The 20,721-nt window shown below is 39.9% G+C and overlaps 1 long non-coding RNA gene across 1 annotated transcript; it reads left to right on the top strand.

The window, feature by feature from the left end:
- The first annotated feature begins 70 nt into the window (after positions 1–70).
- Positions 71–11,481, top strand: LOC103606432. The gene is made up of 2 exons (XR_551887.1): positions 71–195; positions 11,124–11,481. It is a non-coding gene; the product is annotated as an uncharacterized LOC103606432 (long non-coding RNA).
- Positions 11,482–20,721: the final 9,240 nt, after the last annotated feature.

Here is a 20,721-nt window from a genome sequence, read left to right on the forward strand (position 1 = left end):
CGTCGCGCCCGCCGGCCCGAGCCCCGCCGGGATGGGGAGGGAGACCGCGACCGCCCGCGGCTGCGGAGATTCCTGCTGACGCCCCCGACGCCGCCGCCTCCTTCGCTGGTCTCCGGAGGTGTCCGCCTTCCCGACAGGTCCTGCAGGGAGAGCCCCGAGAGGCGACCGGACCCCGAGGCCCCGCGCTCAGGACAGGTGAGGGGAAGGAGAGCGTGCCGGAGGGCGGGGGCGGGCGGTGGGCGACCCCTGCAGCCGAAACGGGGGGCTCCTCCAGCCCCCTCCCCTCCGCTCCGCTCCAGCCTCCAGAGGAAACCTCGCGTCCTGAAGTTTGGGAAATACACCAAGTCCGCCATCAGTTCCGGACGCCTCAGTCCCTAGAGCGCAGGAAAAGCCGTGCGGGCAGCCTCCGAGGACCCGGAGTCTAGGAGCGCGCGGCTGGGCTTCTCCGAGCTACACCCTCCTTTGTTTCCATTCCAGAGAGTCAGCGTTCTCTGTAAAGATGTCCACAGCGCTCATTTATGTAGAACAAAGTGTGGTCAGGGTTTCCTAAAGCAATAGCTGTGTGTGGTAGTATTTACATAGGCAAAATGCTCTGAGGCGAAGCAATTACTTGCAAAATACAGCTCTACTCCTCTTCCTATATAATCTGTCCTTAAGAGAAAGGACCGGACTTGCACAATTTGCTTCATTAGTCATTCTTTTGTGATAATTAATTGTTCGAGCCAACACTTCACATTGGGTGGGCGCAAGCTCCCTGGGTGTATTTACTGCTCTTCGATTAAGAGGGGTGTGTGTGTGTTAGTGTGTGCGTGTGTGCGTGCACGTAATAAAAACAATTTTGTTCAATACCAGGCATTAGTAATGTTAGACAGAAAGGCAGATGCTTCACATACATGTAATTGACTAATTGGAATCAGTCCCTGTACACCTCAGTCTGGTGTATTTCAAAACGAAATATGTCCGACTCAAGTATCTCTTACCTTGTCTTTTCTTGGGAAACCCTTCAGAAGTAGTTGTGAACAACTGCATAGAAAACATTTCAAGAATCGATAAATCTTATTTGTCAGTAAGAATATTGAAGTCTTTTGGTGCTGCAGTCAAACCAAGTTCAGAGGCATATATTCTGTAGTTCTTTATGCATAAATATTACCAGGAAGCTGTTTGCTTTAATTGTTTGTCATCTCTTGCATTATGAAAACACTTATAAAATGACCTTCAGACTGTTATTTGGCTATTGATATTAGGACATATTACCATTTTGTGAAAAGTAGGCTAAACTTCGAAACTTTTTAAACCTTACTTTCTTTTCCCACTGTTTACCCATACATAAGCATCTGATTGTAGTTTCATGCTTTTCAAACAGCTCAGGTGAAGAATAGGAGTACTGAATAGAAAATAATGCTTCCATTAAGTGGAAACTATAGTAAATGCTCTAGCAATTTAATATTATGAGTTTTTTTTACTCTTAAATACGTGTACTGAGATATTAAGAATGATTTTTCTCTAACAAAGTCCTACTAGAGAGCTCATAATTATGAGATAATTTACTATAATGTGTAACCTGGTTTTAATTAGCTTTGTATCTAGGCTAGGAAAGCCTTCAGTAAATGAGAATTCTTGCAGTGGAAGTCTCAGTAATTTCCAGGCAGTTGGCACAGAAAGGTTTCACCTGTTGCTTCTGAGATCCAGGTAAATGCATGTAGTAGCCGAAAGACACCCATAATCAAAAGATTCCTGAGGAAAGATCATTGTAATGAAGGATGGCTGCACTTGTTACTTAGAGGAATTTTTAGTGAAGCTTTTGAGTGCTCTAAGAGTTTAGATTGCTATATTTGGACTTGCGTAGTTTCGGAATTTTGACAACAGCTTATTGGACAGAGAAGGATAACTACTGATATAGGGAGAGTGAATCTGAATTTATTGCTTAAATTCTCTCATGATGATTCTTAGCATAAAGGAAGCTTATATTTAGCTTAGGAAGATGGATAAGAACAAAGATAAAAGCAAATGTTACCCTTTACATTTCTTAAGCAAAATTAGTAGCAGATAAAAAAATAAAAAGTCCTCATAGTAATGCATGTTACTTATCAGAATGCAAAATTTAAAAGAGGAAGCAGTTGAAAAATAAATTTTACATAGTGTTACTCTCCCTAAATAGGAGACAGTATGGGGATTCTTTGTAAAGCAAACTCATTTTGGAAAAAGAACTGGTGCAGGGACAGTAAAACCTGCAATGAGATGGACCCTTCATTTTATTAAGGAATGTATGATTTGCAGTTTTATCAAGTGTATCCACTTGTTCCTGGACTCAAGATATGAGTTGTCCACTAAGGTCTGACATGTGACCAAGCACTCAGAGAACATCGATGAGCACTTGTGCTGTGCTGGCTGATGGACAACCATCCAGCCTCTCCTATGGGAGCTCATAGGCTGGTGGGAGGGGACTGGTAAATGTGACACAGATCACCTAGCACTTGTGATGCTCTGTGAGCATCAGGGGACTGGTGTTGACTCAGAAGTAGTATGGTAGGTTGCAAAGAGCACTGGATGGAGAGTTATCTTGACTGAGCCACTGATTACATGGCCCTGGATGAGTTCCTTGGCTTTTCTTGTCCTTGGTGCTCTCACCTACAGAATAAGGGCTTTGGACAGGTGATCTTCCCATCCTCTTTTTTAAATGCTGCAGGATGAGCTCTGGTGGAATTAAGCAGACGGAGAAATCAGAACGTGTTGGGGTGGTGGTTGCGATTTGTAGGTTTGGGTTGTAGGAAGACAGGCTGGAGGCCAAGCTATATGTAGGGAAAAGGTAATGACTATGATAATGGAAAGTAAAGGAGATCTTGCCTGGGACATTTGGCCCATCACTGATCATCTGAGTTGACAATACATAATAAAATAATAAATACCAGCTTTCACTCAGTACTTGACAATTTTTCATGAATTTTCACAAATCATGGCAATTGATTTTCATAACAACCCTCACAGGTAATTAGAGCAGAGAGGTGATGAAACCAAGACTGACACTGCAAAGCTCGTTTGCACCAGTACACTCCACTGTTTTTCTGCAGGATTTATAGAGATAGGCAAAGCTAGAGCACACTTTGGAAACCCTGGGTAAATGAGAGAGAGGTAAGGTTGGTGTAAATTTTAACAGATGTTGAATTTCTGAGTAAAACTTTAGGTTACATTTCGAAAGACAAGAGTCTTCAGTTATTAGATTGAGACCTCCTGAAATGCCTTGAAGTCTGATTATTGATATGTAGTCTGATTGCTCCTGTTCTGTGCTTCCTCCCCACCTCACCTCCTTTCCCTTCCAAGCAGGGATTCTGGGGATTTGACTTGCACAGAATCATTGATAAGATTCTTCTGAGAATTTTGAGTGCAATCGGAAAAGGAGAATATCTACATTGTACATAAGTTAAGGATTCTTGGCCATTGTACATTGATGGGATATGTTCAAGTTGTGCTTTGGAAACTTTGTCACCAGAGGAGAAATTACGCAGAAGGCATAGGAATGTAGCAAGTTGTGAAGATGTGGATCTATACAATCCCTCCTGTAGGACCCTCTTTACTCTGCCCTGAGCAGTAAGTGCGCTAAGGGTGAACAAGTCCCACTATAACCTCCCACCTTGTGTTCCCATGGAAGGAAGTTGATCAGGATTCATTTTATTTTATGTGTGGAGAGCCTACATTTAACTAGGTTAAGCAAGAAAGGATTTAGTGGTGCATGTGACTGGAAGTCCAAAGGTGAAACTTGCTTCAGTCATGGCTGACCCAGAGATTCACTCGACTTTGTCAGGGGTCTTTCTCTCTTTCCCTGTTTCTCAACTCCACTTCTTTCTGGGCCAGCTTTATTCTGAGGCCCTCTTTCTGTGTGTGGAGAAAGATGACTGTCAGTAGTTCTAAGCCTACATTCCTGGGCTTTTGATCCATAAGAAAGAGAGGCCCAGTCTCTTCTAGGACCCATTTATATAAATTTCCTTAAAGGGCTCTGATTGGCCGTGCTTGGTGGTCACTGAATCAGTCTCTATGTCTAACAGAGAGTGCTACTGTGATAGGCTTGGACTGGATCATGTGAAGGTAGAAGGAGGAGGAGGAGGGGGCTGGTAGGGCACCATGAGGGGCTGTCTGTCAAGATCACATAGAGGTATGGTTCTCCCAAGCAAACGATACTGCCAGTCAAAAACAAGATGTTACTGGGTATAATTACTTTTTCTTTTTATGGGACAGCCCCTCTGCACAATGATGTAGAGTCTGCATATGGAGGCAACTCAGGTGTCCGAGGCCATGCAAATTCTAGAAGTGGGACCTTTCTCCCAACCAAGATGATACCCAGTGGTGAAATAATGCTCCCATGTCTAGATTTTGTTGAAAGGAGAGTGGTTTCCAGAATATTATTGAATAAGGAGTCCACCATTTACCTATATCTGTGTACTTTTAGCAAACATCCCTGTGTCTTATTTCTAGCCCAAGGATTTCATTTCCAGAAGCCCTGGCCGTGTAGTGATCATAAGGTTGGAGACCCCTACTTTGGTCATTGTAGAGCCAGTGAACATTTGCACAGGGAAGTGAGGTGATGACCACAGAACTACTGTTTATGCAAATTCATTGGGTTTGTTGGAGATGGGCAGGGGGGAGCAGCAGGCACAGATCAAGGTTTTTACTTAGGAGGCATAAAATGATAGGTCCCTAATTAGAGTACTGGCAGCAAGAATGTGTGAGCAACATTATGAAAGTCTGGTGAGGCTGTATGTCAGGACAAAGGAGCATCTGTGCTGACATAAGCATTTATGGGATGGAGTGGATCAGAAGGGACCAGACTATGAAGAGAGGTTGGGCCAGTAGGTAACTGTATGTGGTGGATGTGATTGCAGCAACTGGATTGTGTAGAAAGGAGGCTTGTGGTCACTAGGAGTCCTAGGGGCATGAGTAGAACGGGCATTTATTGAGGACCTACCTAGTATGGCAGGTCCCATGTTGCATGTTTTAAATTCATTATATTATTTAAACATCATAACAGCCCTCTAAGGTGAGAACACTGAAATTTGGGAGGTAAATAATTTATGTAAGGTTATGTGGTCATTAAGTAGTACTGCTGGATTTCAAACCCTGGCAGTCTGACACTAAAGCTTGTGCTCTAACCACTATGAAATACTACTTTCCAAACCCAAGGTCAGAATCCACTGTATCAGGCCAAACTGAAGGATGGGCTCAAGGATGCACCTTCTAATAGGCAACCAGAGTGCCAGAAGTCCAGGTCAGACAGAAGGCCCAGAACAGAGGTTATAGGGTGAAGGTGCAGAGCATCCGTACTCAGAGGCAAGCTGGACAAGCGTGCCAAGGTCGGACCCTAGGAAAGAATGTCACCTGCATAAATTCTGGGTTTTGGTTATAGCAAGGAAAGGGGACAGGAGCAGTATCAGGAAGTTTAACAGGTGTGCAGATCAATAGAACAACTGGAGTTTGATTGTTGATCTGAGAACAGGAACTCTACCATCTGCCCTGGCTTTAAATATCCTTCCTGGTGTAAGTTAATAAGAAAATGGAATGGGCAGCTCCTCAGATTATATTAGTTGTCAGGCACTGTGAAGTTAAGAAGAGCTAACATTTGTAGAGCGTATGCCATGTGCCTTAGATACATAAATCTCACTAAATCTTCATTACAGTCCTGGAAGAGTAAATATTATGCCCTTCTTTTTTGAACCAGAAAATGGAAGCTAAGAGAGGTTAAATTTCTTGCCTGAGCTCCTGGAGACTGCAAGGTGAAGGAGTTGGCCAGGCATCCCAGATCTGTCTGAATCCAGACCACATCCTGGGTCTGCAGGGAGTCACCCTGGTCCTAGCAGAGCAAGGTCAGTTTCAAGTCTGAGTGATGAAATGGGGAAGTGAGCAAGGGACGTGGCTGTGAAGGAAGACAGTGAGCCAACTTCTAGACATCTGAGTGTGAGGTAAGAACAGACCATCTGCAGACAGCTGTCCAGCAGGATCATATGCAGCTTTGGCAGAATACTTAATAATCTAGTAGATTTCTTCCCCCTCTGTGCAGGATCTCTGTTATTATGCAGGATAGTTACGTCAGCAAGTCAAATGTCTGAAAAACAATTTTAGTCACTGATTTCAGTTAAAGAGAAGGGACCTCTGCCGGCTGTGATGACCTGAATTTACCTTTATACATACAGGTATTTTGTCCAGAAATATGAAAAATTAGAAATAAATACATACAAAGGAGAGGAAAGACAGACAGAGAGAGGGAGAGAGAGAGAACCCTCACTAGCACATTGTTAAATGTACCGGTACATGGAACACACTGTAGTTATAAAGGTCTATACTTGAAGATGCTCTAAATTAAACAGTTTACTAGTGGAATATTATTCCCCAACAGTTGTAAGGTCAAATTCATATGACTGGATGTATGTGCAATGGACTGTGTGTATATATGATAAGAAGAAGGAGAATGAGAAGGTATATAAAAATGGACATATTTGTGAGAACTTCATAATCTATTTGAGCAGGTAAAACAATCATGCATAAAACTTTTAAAACACACTAGCATAATATGATTTTAGAGTTAGAAGAATCTTTCAGAGAGTAATCAAGACCACAGTGCTAGTTAGTGCTATGAAAAGCAAACTTCATAGTAGCAGCTGAACATAAACATTAGGGAGACTAAAAGGAATGGAACCATTTAAAGTACAGAAAGCCAATCAGGGGAGGCTTCCAGGAGGAGGTGAGTTCTGAGGAATATGTTTGGGCAGAGAGAAGAGAGGAGGGCATTCCAGGAAGAACTAAGAATGTATCAATGCCTTCCAATCGGAGGCCACCAGGAACTGACCTGCAGTTGAACAAGTTGCCCTTGCTATGCACTACAGTGAGAAAGCATGTACACCACAGAAGAACATGGGGTGTCTCCATAAAAATTCATTACAGGATTTGGGCTTGTGTTAGATGATTTGGGAGAGTGTTTACAGAAGCAGTCTTTGCTCTGGATTGAAGCAGGGGTAATCCTATGATTTTGTATCTTAATAAATCTTATCTAGAAGGAGGCGGTACTAGAAGCTAATGCTGTAGTTGATGAAGAAGCAGCAGTCACTCACATTAGCCAGATTCAGGGGATGTTTGTCATTTTGGGGGTTGGACAGTGTTCATGTTTTTGTTCCCATTAGATTATGAGATCTTTGAGGGTAGGGACCAGGTCTCATAATCTAATAAGACAGTCAGATGTAAACAAATGATTTACATTGAAATAAAACTGGTAGAGATATGAAAAGAATATGAGGCTCATGAAGCCAAAGTAATGCTGAGAAGGAGCAGGCTCTTGTGCAAATAGTGAACTAATCACAGAAGTAGTGATAGATTTGCAGCTGCTGGAGAGAAAGAAAATATTTTTCTTTTGACAATCAGCATCTTTGGGCAGAAATGCAGGGTGAATCCAGAGAATCTCTTTTTAAGAATACTCTTTTTAAGCTGATGATGGCACAGGAGTGATACAAACTTTGCCTCCCTTGGCAAAGTGGGTCAGATTGGCTCAGTGACCATACATGTGAAAGTATTTGTAAGACAGTGGAGTTACTTAGCGTTTCTGAAGAGATGTTTTTACTCATAAAAGCAATACATGCTCCCAGTAAAAACTCTGGAAAATACATTAAGTGTAAAAAGTCAGGGAAAAAACTAGCCTATAATCCTATGACCCAAAGGCACCCCATAACATTTTGGCATTTTCTTCCTCCTTATTTTTAATGAATTTTTTTCCATAGTTAATAATGTATTACAGCCTGCTGTGTTTGCTTAACCTTATGTACTAAATATTTTTCAACTTCTAGGCAAGCTTTATTAATGTCTGTATAATACTGGATTATATGGATATATCATAATTTATTAACTATTCCCTTGCAATTGGACCTTTAGGCCATTTCCAAATATTTGGTATTATAAATGGCACTTAGAGAAAATCTTTGTTCAATTTCAAATTACTTCTTTTTTTTGGACAAAGGTTACAAATTTATTTATATTCCATTTTATATATTTGTATCGGATTACTTATTTAAGCAAGATCCATGGGCGGTAATTTCCAAGTCAAGGAGTATGAACAACTTTTTAAGATTTTTGTTACTTAATGCCAAACTGATTTTCAGGAAAAGTGAAGTTGTGATTGACAATGCATAGAAATAGCCCTCACCATACCCTCACTAGGTTGTTTTGTTTGTTGTTTTTAAATAAGAAAAGCTACCATTTAAAAATGAATAATAGTTTATACTAACTTCTGATGTTGTTACTTTCTTACCAAAAATTCTCTTCTAGCATGTAGACTGGTAAAATATAGTGATGAATCATTTGCTCCATTTAAAAAAAATTTATTTACAAGTGTTCCTAAAAATGGGGGCCCCTTACATGGAGACAGTTTGTGAATGATGATTTGAAAGTCAGTGATATACAAATCCTGTAAGGGGACCCTTCAGACTACAGTGTGGAACAACCTGCCAGTGAAGGTGATGCAAGGCTGGAGCCCCATTTTGCAGAGCTCACCTTCTGACAACATCCCCTCTGTAGCCTTGGTGGTCAGGGGGGCCTTGCAGTCATGGAATGCTCTAGTCATATGTGGCCTGTGTCGTGCTCATAACCCTACACTGTTTGATAGGGCTGTAACCCAGGTGAGGGCAGACCTGTCTGTTTTGTTCCTGGCTGCATCCCCAGCAAGTGACCCAGCACCAGCTTATGCTGGGAGGTAGGATGTGAAAACACGTGAGGTTTTTCCATTAGAGAGCCTCTATGCTGTTAGTCACAGATTCTCCCCCATACAAACCAAAGATCCTGAATTTTGAACTTTCTGATTTTACTCTCTATTCTGAAGAAAAACCAACCACTTCATAATATCTAGTTTTCATAGCAATGAACTTTGATTTATACCACAAGAAGGAGGAATTTGGATCTTAAACTTCTGTGGGGTTTTTTTTTGTTGTTGTCTGAAACACTACTTGAGACTGTAAGGGAACTATTAAACTTACTGAAGCAGTCAATTTGAGGTGGTTTTGGAGTGCCTATTTCAATTTTTCCACAACTACTATTTTTCCACAAAAATAATTCACAACTAATAAAAATTATTTTGGCTTTCTTCTAAAAGTTGAAGGAGAATATTAGTAAATCATTATAACTGCATTTTTTTAGGAATCTCATTCATTTTGAACAAAAATATTTTCATTCATTTGTTCAACAAATAATCATTTAGGGAGATTCATTCAGTAGATACTGTTAAATTATACTTATGATCCATTTTGTTAAATGTCAGATATATCTTCTTACACAACAATAATGTAGAAAACTGTGTAGGAAAGCATGATTTTTACATTTATTATTTGCTTTCTGATGGCCATGTAAAAATTCTCATAACATGCATGAAATAAACTCAAGCTTGGTAGGAAGTTCATTAGTTAATAAGTGATTCAATGCATATTGTGTGCTGGCAGCTGGGGGTTGGGTAGGGATCAAAACAAAAATTATGGTCAAGCTTACACTCCAGATGGAGGAGATGAACAGTAAACTCAATAAACAAGGCAGTTACAGGTAATGGAAAGTGCTATGAGGAAGGAAAATCAAGGAATCTGATGTCAAAGACATTTTTGATCAGATGGTCAGGGAACACCTCTGAGGCATTTGAATTGAGACCTGCAAGACTGTAAGAAACCAGCCTCACAAGTGTAGGGAGGCAGGGAGTGGCACAGGCTTTTACTCTCAGTGCCCTGGGAAGCCAATGGTCTTCTGGAGCATGATATTTGAGGTCATTTATGCAAAACAGGGTTTGAGGTTAAGTGAAAAGAGGTACCTGACTGTGATGATGAATACTGGGGATGGGAGCAAAAACATTTATGTTAGAGAGTCGCTGTGTAGTTATGCTCAGGATGTGCCATACATCACAATATATTTAAAGGCATTCCATATACAGTATGCTCACCTTCAAACGGGTTTAATATAAACATATTAAATATAAATATAATATAGAAATGAACATAGGTAATAAATAAATATATAAATAAAGGTAAGTACATATAAATCTCAGTAGAGTATACATAGATTAGTAAGTCCACTGCAGAGTTTTTTGTTACGTGAGGCTTATATTTTTTAACTGTACCTAGCATAGTGAGTTGTATACTGTATGCAGTCAGTAAATGTTTGCTGAACTAATTATATCAAATATTCTATATTGTGAGGAAAAAAATCACCCTAGGGTATAAAATCACATTGAAGACATAGTCTTTTTATGAAAAGACCAAATCATTTTCTTGCAAAAATTTAGATAATATGTTAACTGTATTATGACTATTAATAGTAATTTTTAAATTGTATTCAAAATGTTAAAAATTGAACTATTTAAAATAAAAATATAATACAGAGGTATAATCATATTTCTCACATACTTTTCTTCCTCCCAGTACAGGTAAATATCTCTGGAAAGTCCACATTTTAGATAAAGGTTTCATTAGCATCATTTGGTCTTATCATACCTTACATGGCATTTTTATTTTAAATATTTCAATTTTAACATTTAGAATACAATTTAAAATTACTATTAATAGTCAGAGTACAGTTAACATATTATCTAAATTTTTGCAATTACTTATTTCTTTTGTGAGTCCCCAATCCTTGAACCAATTTTTGCCAGCATCTGCATAATTCAGTATAAGATGATAATAGCATATAATTAGTGATGCTTGTTAGTGAATATTTAGCTTAGTGTCTTCCAGGAAATCTATTTCAAAATATACTTATTGAGTCATCTGACATTTATCAAGAGCATACTAAGTGATGGTGACTGCATTCAGTGCTGACAGCATAACAAGCTTCTCTCAAGGAGCTCACAGGCTAGAGAGCCATTGGGTAAGGCTCTAAGTACATGGACCCAAGGTAAGAGTTTTGAACTAAGACACTATATGGGACTTCCTGAGTCTATGTTTGGGGAGGAGAGGTGGTAGTTAGTGACATTGTTAATTAATTCACAGGTGTCTTAAATCTGGAATTTGGTTAAGTGATTTTAAAAGGCACATTAGAAAAACAAGATACATAAAAAAGGCAGCACATGCCATCCATCTCCAGGTAACAGGCCACCTGTGTTCTGATTTTCATTTCTGCAGATACTGCCCTGGGGATTCCCTGTTCTCCTGCTCCAACTGCCTGAGGTTCAGCTGCTCATTTGGCTGGAGGCCTAGCTGACTGGCAGGCCCCCGGGACTCATCCCCACCTGCAGCCCCATGAACCCAGCCCTTGCTTCTTCCACTTCCTGCACGCAGCACTGCATCTTGGCTCTCCTGCCTTGGGGTAGGACGACTTAAGCTGCTCCCCCAAGCCCTCATTGATACCACCTGCTATGGCCTTCACACTCCTACAGCTTTGGATTGGAAGAGCCTCAATCCTGCTGCCTTCTTGAATTCCAGTAGAGCATCACTTATTCATTCTTTTATTTATTCATTCAATAAATAGATATCCTGAATACTTACTGTGTGCTATTTTAAGCACTGGAAATGCAACAGGAAACAAAACGAACTTCCTGTCTTTATGACCCTTCTGTTCCAGCTGGAGGAGACAGACAGTACATGTATAATTTGTTGTGACAACTAAGAAGAAGAAAAATAAAGCAGGGCCCAGAGACAGAGAGCAGCTGAGGTGGGGGGAGCATAGCATAGTCAAGGAGGGCCTCTCTGGTGAGGTCTGACATTTGAGCAGAGACCTGAATGAAGTGCGGGAAGGAGTCATTAGAACGTCCTGTGGAGGAGTGTGCCAGGTTTGTGGAACAGAGAGTGGAAAGGCCCTGAGGAGGGGAGTTGGCTTGGAATGTTTGAGAAGCGTAGAGGCCAGTGGGATTAGAACAAAGTAGGAGCCCACAGTGTTGGGGACATGAGAGAACTTTGGAGTTTACTCAGAGTAACATGGGAAGCACCTGCCAGAATCCTGACCTATGATGGGGGCTTTGCTGGGCCCCACACTCACAGTCATTACTAGTCTCAGAAGGAAACATGCAGTGAGCAGAAGCCCAGGTGTCTGCATGCATCAGCTATAGGCCCTGCCTGATGAGCCTGAACTCTAATTCAAAGATCTTAGAAGTCATGTGGTCAAATGAAAGTGACATTGATAAAAACCTTGAAGCAAGAGTGGCCTAGAGAATTCCAAAGCCAAATAGGAGATGTTTTACTTTAGATGGAAACAAAATTTTGTTGTGGATCGAAAACAGTGTGCATTCACAGAATCAGAGTATGACAGCCATAAAGAGATTTTTTTCAGACAAATGTGAAAAGTCTTAGGTCCGAAGAGGCAGTTCACTTTTCTGAAGTCCACTTACTAAGTAAGGTGCAGATGCAAGATTAAAATCCAGGCCTCTCTCCTTTCAATCATGGCCCTGAGTAATGTGAATGAAAGGAAAGTTGGGGAAAGATGGAGTTTGGTATTGCTGAGGAGCAGAAAGAAACCACTATTATTGGATCACAATGAGCAGGAGAGAGAGGGTGGGCAAGGACTGATCACCATGCAGAGCTGTGAGGGCGACAGTGGTCTTTGATACTTGGTCCTAAGAGCAGCATAAGGCTTTTAGAAAAAAGGAATGACATGAACTGATTTATGGTTAGACCCTCTCTGGCAGTTTTGTGGTGAAGGGTTGGGGAGGCAAGAAAGCAGAAAGGAAGAGATAACAGGGTGTTGGCAGTGATATTGGAGAGAAGTGGACACAGTAAAGACACGGTTTGAAGGCAGCAATCAGCAGACATTGGTAACTGATAACACAGGAGAAATTGTGGTCCAACAGACTCTAAGATTTTGGCATGAGCAAAATGGACGTTGATGGACATTGGTAACATTGCATAGATGAGGACAGCTTTTCCTAAGTTCAGTTCATGTGTTCGGTTTTTGACACATTAAATTTGAAATATGTATGAGACATCCCAGGGGGAAAAACAAGTAGCTGTTTGGACAGGTAAGTGTGGAGCTCAGATGAGAAATTTGGAAAGGAAACATAAATTTGAGAGTCATTAGTACATAGTTGGTAATAAAGCCATGGATGGAATAGAGACAGACAAGTAAAGAAGGTGGCTTAGGAGCATGCTTCAGGGATCTGCACATTTCAAGGTGGCTAGAGAGGCATACTAAGAAGTAACAGCCCTAGAGGTAGGAAAAAAGCTGGGCTGTGATGTCTTTGATGAAAGGTACATGGTATTAGCAATAAAGCTTCATTTGCAATGGTCCTTACTGAGCCCTTTCTGAAGATTTGGGTTCAGTTTCTTTCACCAATTTAATCTACTAGTGCAATCCTAATGTAGTATATCCTTCAAACTTTTGGGTAAAATGGGATTAGAAATAACTGAAAATCTTTTTCTGAATTTCATATCATAGTTGTTGATACTGTTAGAACAGAATAGATATATGAGTCATATTTCACAATAAAATCATGATAGAATAGCACGTCTGAAGGTCAATTCATTATTGTGCTGATTACTAATCTATTCCTACTATCAACTGCACTGCTGTCTTCCAATTTAGCAGGTCTTTATACTTTTTAAAGCATTTGTAGGCTTATTACTAGGTCATATAGTATTTTTATGATAGCTGTTTTTAAAACCACAAATAGAAGTTTAAGCTACTCTAAGTAGAGTATTTTCCAGGACACTAAAAGGAAAGTGTATAATTTAAAAGAGAAGTGCTTGAGCAGCTAACAGAAAACTCTGAGGATTACCCTGCTTTTATTATGAATGCATTTTAGCTCATTAAAGTGGAAGAGAAAAGAAACCTGTTATTGGAGGTTGCATTTAGCCTCTCCATTTGGGAGGTTAGCTTAGCTCAATCTGTACGTGACAGTGGACCCTGAGGGAGCATCACATCCTTGTTCCTGTTTTCCTATAGGGAATGACACAGTGCAGAGTCACTGGTAGCATATGAAATCATGTGGAAAAGTTGAAAATCAGCCTTGTGTGAGCATTGTCAAATTAGAATTGATTAACCACATTTTTACTTTACATTTTCTTCAATCTTCTAATATAGTCTTCATTTTTTAAATATTTTCTCATAATATTAAAAGATTCAGATTAAGAAGTAACCTAATTTATAAAATGAAGTTATCAAAGCACTTACTAGTTCTTATTACATCTGTAGTACTCTCTTAACTTATAATTTAAAAGTATGACATAAAAACTCTCCTGGACTTTGAGTCCTTTGGGACTTAACACTGGGCTGCTCAGGGTCCTGTTCAATAAAAAACCTTCAGTCAATCCTTTGGCCCCTTCTCTTCTTACTTGAATACTTAGAAGGGAAACATATCAATGGTCTTATCTGTCCTGGTGTAAATGACCATCAGTTTTGAGAGACTTTCATCAGCAATGTGTCATAGAAGTAATGCCAGATATTGCTTGCCTGACCCCAAGGGGAAAAAAAAAAATCAGTTTTTCCAAAACTGTGCCTTTGGGTGAATTGTCTGGGACTTTTGAGGAGGGGAATTGAGCTGTTTTTCTGTTCAGAGAGGATCTTTATAAGTATTTGTGGAGTTGACTTCCTCTTGGACACTTATGTCTGTTGCAGAAGTTGGGTGAGAAATAGCTATCAGCCTTGGGTTACTGTGTTGGAGACTCTGCTAACTACATACAGTCCACTTTCCTCAAGCACATACAGTGCTCTGAGAACGTCAGCCATCTTTCTATGGCAACTGCAGAACATTGAGGGACAGTCCCAAATCTGCCTCGCACTATGCCAGACAAACATGATAGCACGACATTATACCTGGACAATGAGAGGCAGCATTTCTTTTTCTGTTGAGATACACAAGTAAAAACTTTGTGGAAAGAGAGTGTCATTATAAAATTTAAGTGTAGGGACCAGAAAGCTTTGTTTTTCTCATCTGTTAGCTCCATAGTTTACCTTGTAGGATTTGAGGAATTGCTAATTGAAGGTTAACCTCTGAAAGGCTGGTTAACCCTCCTGCCCAGAGCTTCTCTGAATGGGATCCCATCTCTGACCTGTCACCTCCTTTTCCATTCACCCCAGAACCCACCGCCATCTGGCTGCCTCGCAGAAGTGGCTCTCCTTCAGAAAGAGTTTTAAACACGTATAGTCAGCTTTTGATTACCTGGGCTCCTTATGATTTAAGTGAGGTTTTGTTTGGAAAAAAGAGACCCATTGCCAGGGAGAATTTGAAAATCACCTGAGAATTTGAGAATTACCACGTAGGAGCTACGAGACCCTGGGCAAATTACTTCACCTGGCTGAGCCCCAGTTTAGTGTGAGACAACATGAGTTCTCTGGAAGGTTGTAGGGGTGGGAGCTATTAGAGGTCATGTACATCAAGGATCTGACACGGTGTGTGGCACAAAGTGGCCTCTGCTCCGTGTTGGTCCCTTCCCCTCTAGCTTCCACTTGCTTCTCTGCGTTCGCTCCCACTTGGAAGCACTGGCTCTGCACACGCGCTCTATGTGAACAGCTGTTAGGGCCACCCGGATGGGAAGTCCTTGCTGGGGGAGGCATTTCTCATTTGTTGCACCTTTCAGCACTTCCAAGGTGTTTTGCTCCTGCCAGCAATTAAGCCTCTATGCACTGAAGTGACTTATCTCCTTTCGTCTCTGTCTCAAACCCAGGGGTATAAGTAATGGACCTCATGTCTCCTTCAGGACAACAAAAAGAGTTGAATAGAGAGTGGAAAGGGAATGCTTTTTTTCACTTACTGATGTTACCACTAGCAACGTTACCAAAAAATAGAGCCCACTTCAGCTCTATCGATGCAGATTGAGTGCCTGCTTTTTTTGGAGACCAGTGGATGGGTGTAGAAGAAAGACTGCAGCCCCACAAAAAGTGCCCTCCCTTCCTCCACCTCCAAGAACTCCTTCCATCTTCTTGGGGTAGGGACAAGGTAGCTGCACTAAGCAGCAATGGTTCTGCTACTGTTAAGTCATTCCTCTGTGGTCAGGGTCCTCAAGGCTACTGCTCTGGCTCCTAGTGACTCTAGACCAGGAAGTACACCATCTCACCTGAGCTCCTTAGGGCCAGGTGTGATGTTGTATTGTGTTTATGACTCCTCCTCATGGCACCCACATATTTGCTCAGGGTTTATTGACTTTACTGAATTAAATTAGGACAGCAGCTCCCAAGGGTTCACCGGGTGCCTGCAGCATCAGGCGGCACAGTGTCACTCAAAAGAGGAGCAAGTCATACCAAGCAAAGGGTGTTAACTTGTTCAGAGCAATAGCTACCCTATGCTTAGAAATGTTCTTCTTCAATTTCTAAGAAATCAGCAATGCCATCCTGAAGAGAAAGAAACACTGGGAGGCAGCAAGTCCCGGCATGCTGGCATTCCACAACGTAGCCAGATGGGGAGTATTACGACAGGAGATAATCCGGTCCCTTTCTTGGCCTTTTTCATTTTGATGTTTTGAAACATCCGTGAAGCCATCTAATAAGATTGAAGGTTGAATACTTGAAGGCCTGGCAGTGACAAATAATCTGGTTCCCAGAGAAATCATAACTCAGCCTTGTCTGTAGATACTGCTTTCTGGGTCTCTCTGAAAATACTGATCAATAATTTGTAAGCTGTCATTCTTAAAATCCAGTAAATATTTTCAGCTTTCTCTTCATTTTTAGTGTTTTAGTAAATTACATTTGGTTGGCATAAAGATAAGTGAATATCGGGAAGTGAAGAATACTGTCTTCATTGTGAGTACAAACAATTATTTTTCCATTTTCTACTTTCTGAATAATTCTGACAACTATTAAAACTTTGAGGGCCAAGGGATCCAAAGAAGTCTATAGGAATAATTTATTCAAATCATATGAGAAAAGAAGAAATCACTTCTTCAGTACTTTCTCAACACCGGAAGTTGTTTTTAATCGGTATTTATATAAAATAAATTTATCCCTTATGAATGCTTTTTAAAAATTTATTATAAGCATTTGTCATGTTACTGAAATTTTTGTGAGCATACCTCTCTAAAGACTGCACGATGTTCTGTTACCTGTGTGTATATAGTTTTTAATAAATAGAAAATGAAATACTAAACCTTGTGACATTTTCAACTTTCCTTTGTAATTTCCTTAATTTAGAAAGAAGTTATTTTCCCAGATATATCATTAGATATTTTGGTATTTTCTATAAAGCGTAACCTTTGGAGTGGTAAGATCACAATGCAGTGAACTTGTCAATGGACCGATAACTCTCCTGTAAAATTTTCTGATGGAATTTTTTTTTTCCTTTTTTTTTTTTTAGAAGTTTGAGAGTGTTAGACAGTTTGAGATGTTTTTGCTTTTCTTCTAACATTATGAAGTTTGCATTTGGAGTACATTTGTTTATTATTTTTGCAAAAGGAGTTATCTCTATCACAGCATATCATCGAATGGTACAGAGAAACACATTCTGTCATTTTTAATAGTCTTTTGGATATAAATATGGAAGAAAATCGTCATTAAAAAAGCAGTCTTTATCTAGAAAGGATTTGCTTTGTTAACATTATGTTCCATGCATTTGCCTTTGGGGCATTATCAGTTATGGAGATCACATAATAAAAATTCTTAATTTCTTAGCATACAAAGCCACTGTAAAGGACTGAAGGGAGCCAGGGCTTTGCACTGGGACACCCAGCCTTGGAGGTGAGTGAGTGACAGCAGGTCATGACGTCAGGGCTCTGGGAGATTGCCACCTGGATGGTGGCCTTTTATGACCATTTTTTATAATCTGTTTATTCTTCCAGTGATCTAACAGAGTTCATTTAAATTCTAAACAGTTTATTGTCGGCGATTTGTCAGGCCATTTCTTTTGTTAACTTGGTTAAATAAAACAGATGTCTTATTTTGCCAGTTCAAAGTTCCTTGCAATAAGTACTTTCAACTCGAGATAGCCTGGTAAAACACTCACTGTAAAAATAAATTTATGGATCACCATCTAGCATAGGCTATTTTAGTAAGATTGCTTTCCATTCCTCCGGTTCTTTCTTCTCCACCCAAATCCCCAGAAGAAAAGGCCCTTAATTAGAAGCTCATTGTCTAAAGAAAAAATTAATTTTCTTCACTCTTCTATAATTTTAAAATTACATTGTATTCTGCTTGGAATAAAAGGAGGTTTATAACCTTGTAACCTGTGGTCTTTCATGCTGTTTCTCTTTTTGAAAACCTTTTCTAAGAATCTGAGCATCGACCAACTCATAATGCTAGGTAATCTTACATTATTCTAAATAATCCTCGGGAAGAAGTTTAGATGAGTTTTCAGGGACTACCTTTCACCTCTGGCCATGCCTTAAAATGCAAAACGGACCGTTGAGAAAATTGTCCTTCAGTTAAGGAAGAAAGTTCCATTTTTCTGAATTCATATTGATATTCTGAAGAAAATTGTGTTTATATTTGTAAAGGGCCTCTTAAACTTGAATTATCTATAATTTTTTTCTACTCTTTATTTCACTGGTGTATATGTATCTAGGTGCATATCTGGGTTTATAAAACAACTAACATTCAGTTTTTTGGGGGAAAGATCTGGACTACTGAAAGAGCTTTTTGGTTTTCATTCTCTGGGGTAATTTCAGCCCCATACCTAAAAGGGAAATGATCTCTAATACAGTAAAACCTGGAGTTTGAACAGGGACCACTCTTATTCACCGAGGCTCAGAGGAAGGGTAAAGGGTACCTGGGAATGATTTCCCTGTAGCAGCACTTGACTGTTCTAAAGTCTTCTCTGCTGAAAGGGGTAGATGCTGAATTTGCTTTGGGCAGGGCTGAGAGCTGCTGTGGACCAGGGTTCTGCCTGTTGAAACAAGATATGATTGCCTAGTGGTGCACCTTTTACAAATTTCTCTCACTAAGGAAACTGTCAGCCATAAAGACTGGAACATGGTAATCGATCTTTTTAGGCAGTAGAGAGAAGCTAGGGAAGTGATTAAAGAAGCCTTTGAACCTCTTCATCTTAGATGTCCATTTTACTCCCCAGATGGATGCAAAAGTGCCCCCAGTCCTTTCCCTTTCCAAACGTCAACCTCTAGTGTGGAAAGGAAACCATAGGTCTTTAAAAGCTTCTCTAGGTGATTAGCATGGAGATATTTTTTCACCCCCCCCCCAAAAAGAAACAAACCCAAAATAGTAAGAATGTCATCTCAACAGATATGAACTTGGAACGTTTTCAAATAAAACAAATTTGCCTTGCATTAAAATTCTGTTATTTAAAAACTGCTCAAAGGCAGCATTCCTGTTTCTTCACTGGCAGCATTTGAAAGCCAGATCCTTTTGTAGGTTCCCCTGCAGTACTCCCAGGAACTCCTTCATGGAGAACCTGTTTCTAAACCTGAAACTTTTAGTTGTGATGGAGGTGGTCACACAGCTCATTCACCAAGAATCCTTTAATGCTCTTGAAGTCAGTGTTGAAAAGGGCCCTTTCTTTAATTATCAGTTCTAAGAAGACTTGACCTTTAAGATTCTTTCCAATTCTATCATCTTGTGACAATATATCCTCCTTATACAAAAGTGGTGGTGCAAGATGTTGAAATGCTTAAAAAGAAGGAATGAGGGATTGCCAGTAACTGTCCTCCAGCCCTCTTGCGTTTATAGCAAAAAATAATATAACAATACGAAATGCCTTTGCAAAAACTCCCATAATTCCTTTGCAGCAGAATGGATGTTTTGTTTGGAGAAGGTTCTTAAAAGAGTAGACAACTCTGTATCTTTTCAGTGTGAGTGCAATCACGTGGACTTGGCCCCATGATTTCTCAAGTTTGCAATTGGTTGAGCCAACAGGACTCAAATCTGTACAGGGAATTCTTGCCCGAAATCATGATGTAGTTTCCATACCCTTAAGTGTTTTTCCCTGAAACAGTCATGCATGAGGCTCTTTGGCATCTACTCTTAGGAATATTTAGATTTAAACTTTCCGACTAGAATGGTTTAGAGACCTTTCATTTCCAGGGTTTTTGCTCTTGAGAAGTTTTAAAAATCCTGTTTGTCTTTGTGAAGGTAAGAAAGAACACAAAATTGTGAGGGTAAGTATTCTGTGTTAGAGAATTGAACATTTATAGTTTCCAAGTCTCTAAATAATTTTCCTTTCACAGGTGGAAGTTTTCATGATGAATAGCATAGGAGTTGAAGAGAGAATGGTCACTCAGGAAATGGGAGAATAACATTGTAAAATCCAATGACTGTTATATTCTGTGTACTAGTGGAGATCCTTTGAAGATTATTGTGTCTATTTCAGTAATTTACAAAAGAGAAGGAAGTGAAGCACTTGAGGTTCTTTCTAGGCAAGCAACAAGGCTTGATTGAGAAGTTGGAAAATGTGAAAGGAACTAAGATTATTCTGGAGAAAAGAAGATTTGTATTAATGGCTTTCAAATGTAGGAATCAGATATCCCTCTCATTAGGGAAGTAAAAGTTAAAACAGCAATGCAATTTGCTTAAACTATAACATTTAGGATATTAGCTATGTATATGTCTCCTAAGTTAATAATCCCTAGAATGAATTATCAAGAGAGTTTTATTTTTATATTTTCTTTTTTATTTTATTTTATTTTATTTTGTCAATATACAATGTGGTTGATTATTGTGGCCAATTACTGAGACCTCCCTTCCTTCCCCCTCTCCCCCCTCCCTCCCAACAATGTCGTTTCTGTTTGCTTGTTGTATCAACTTCAAGGAATTGTAATTGTTGTGTCTTCTTCCCCCCCCCCACGTTGTGTATTTATTTATTTATTTTTAGCTCCCACAAATAAGTGAGAACATGTGGTATTTCTCTTTCTG

Source organism: Galeopterus variegatus, unplaced genomic scaffold, assembly GCF_000696425.1.
Source record: "Galeopterus variegatus unplaced genomic scaffold, G_variegatus-3.0.2 Scaffold6578, whole genome shotgun sequence".
In the NCBI taxonomy this organism is placed as follows: Eukaryota; Metazoa; Chordata; class Mammalia; order Dermoptera; family Cynocephalidae; genus Galeopterus; species Galeopterus variegatus.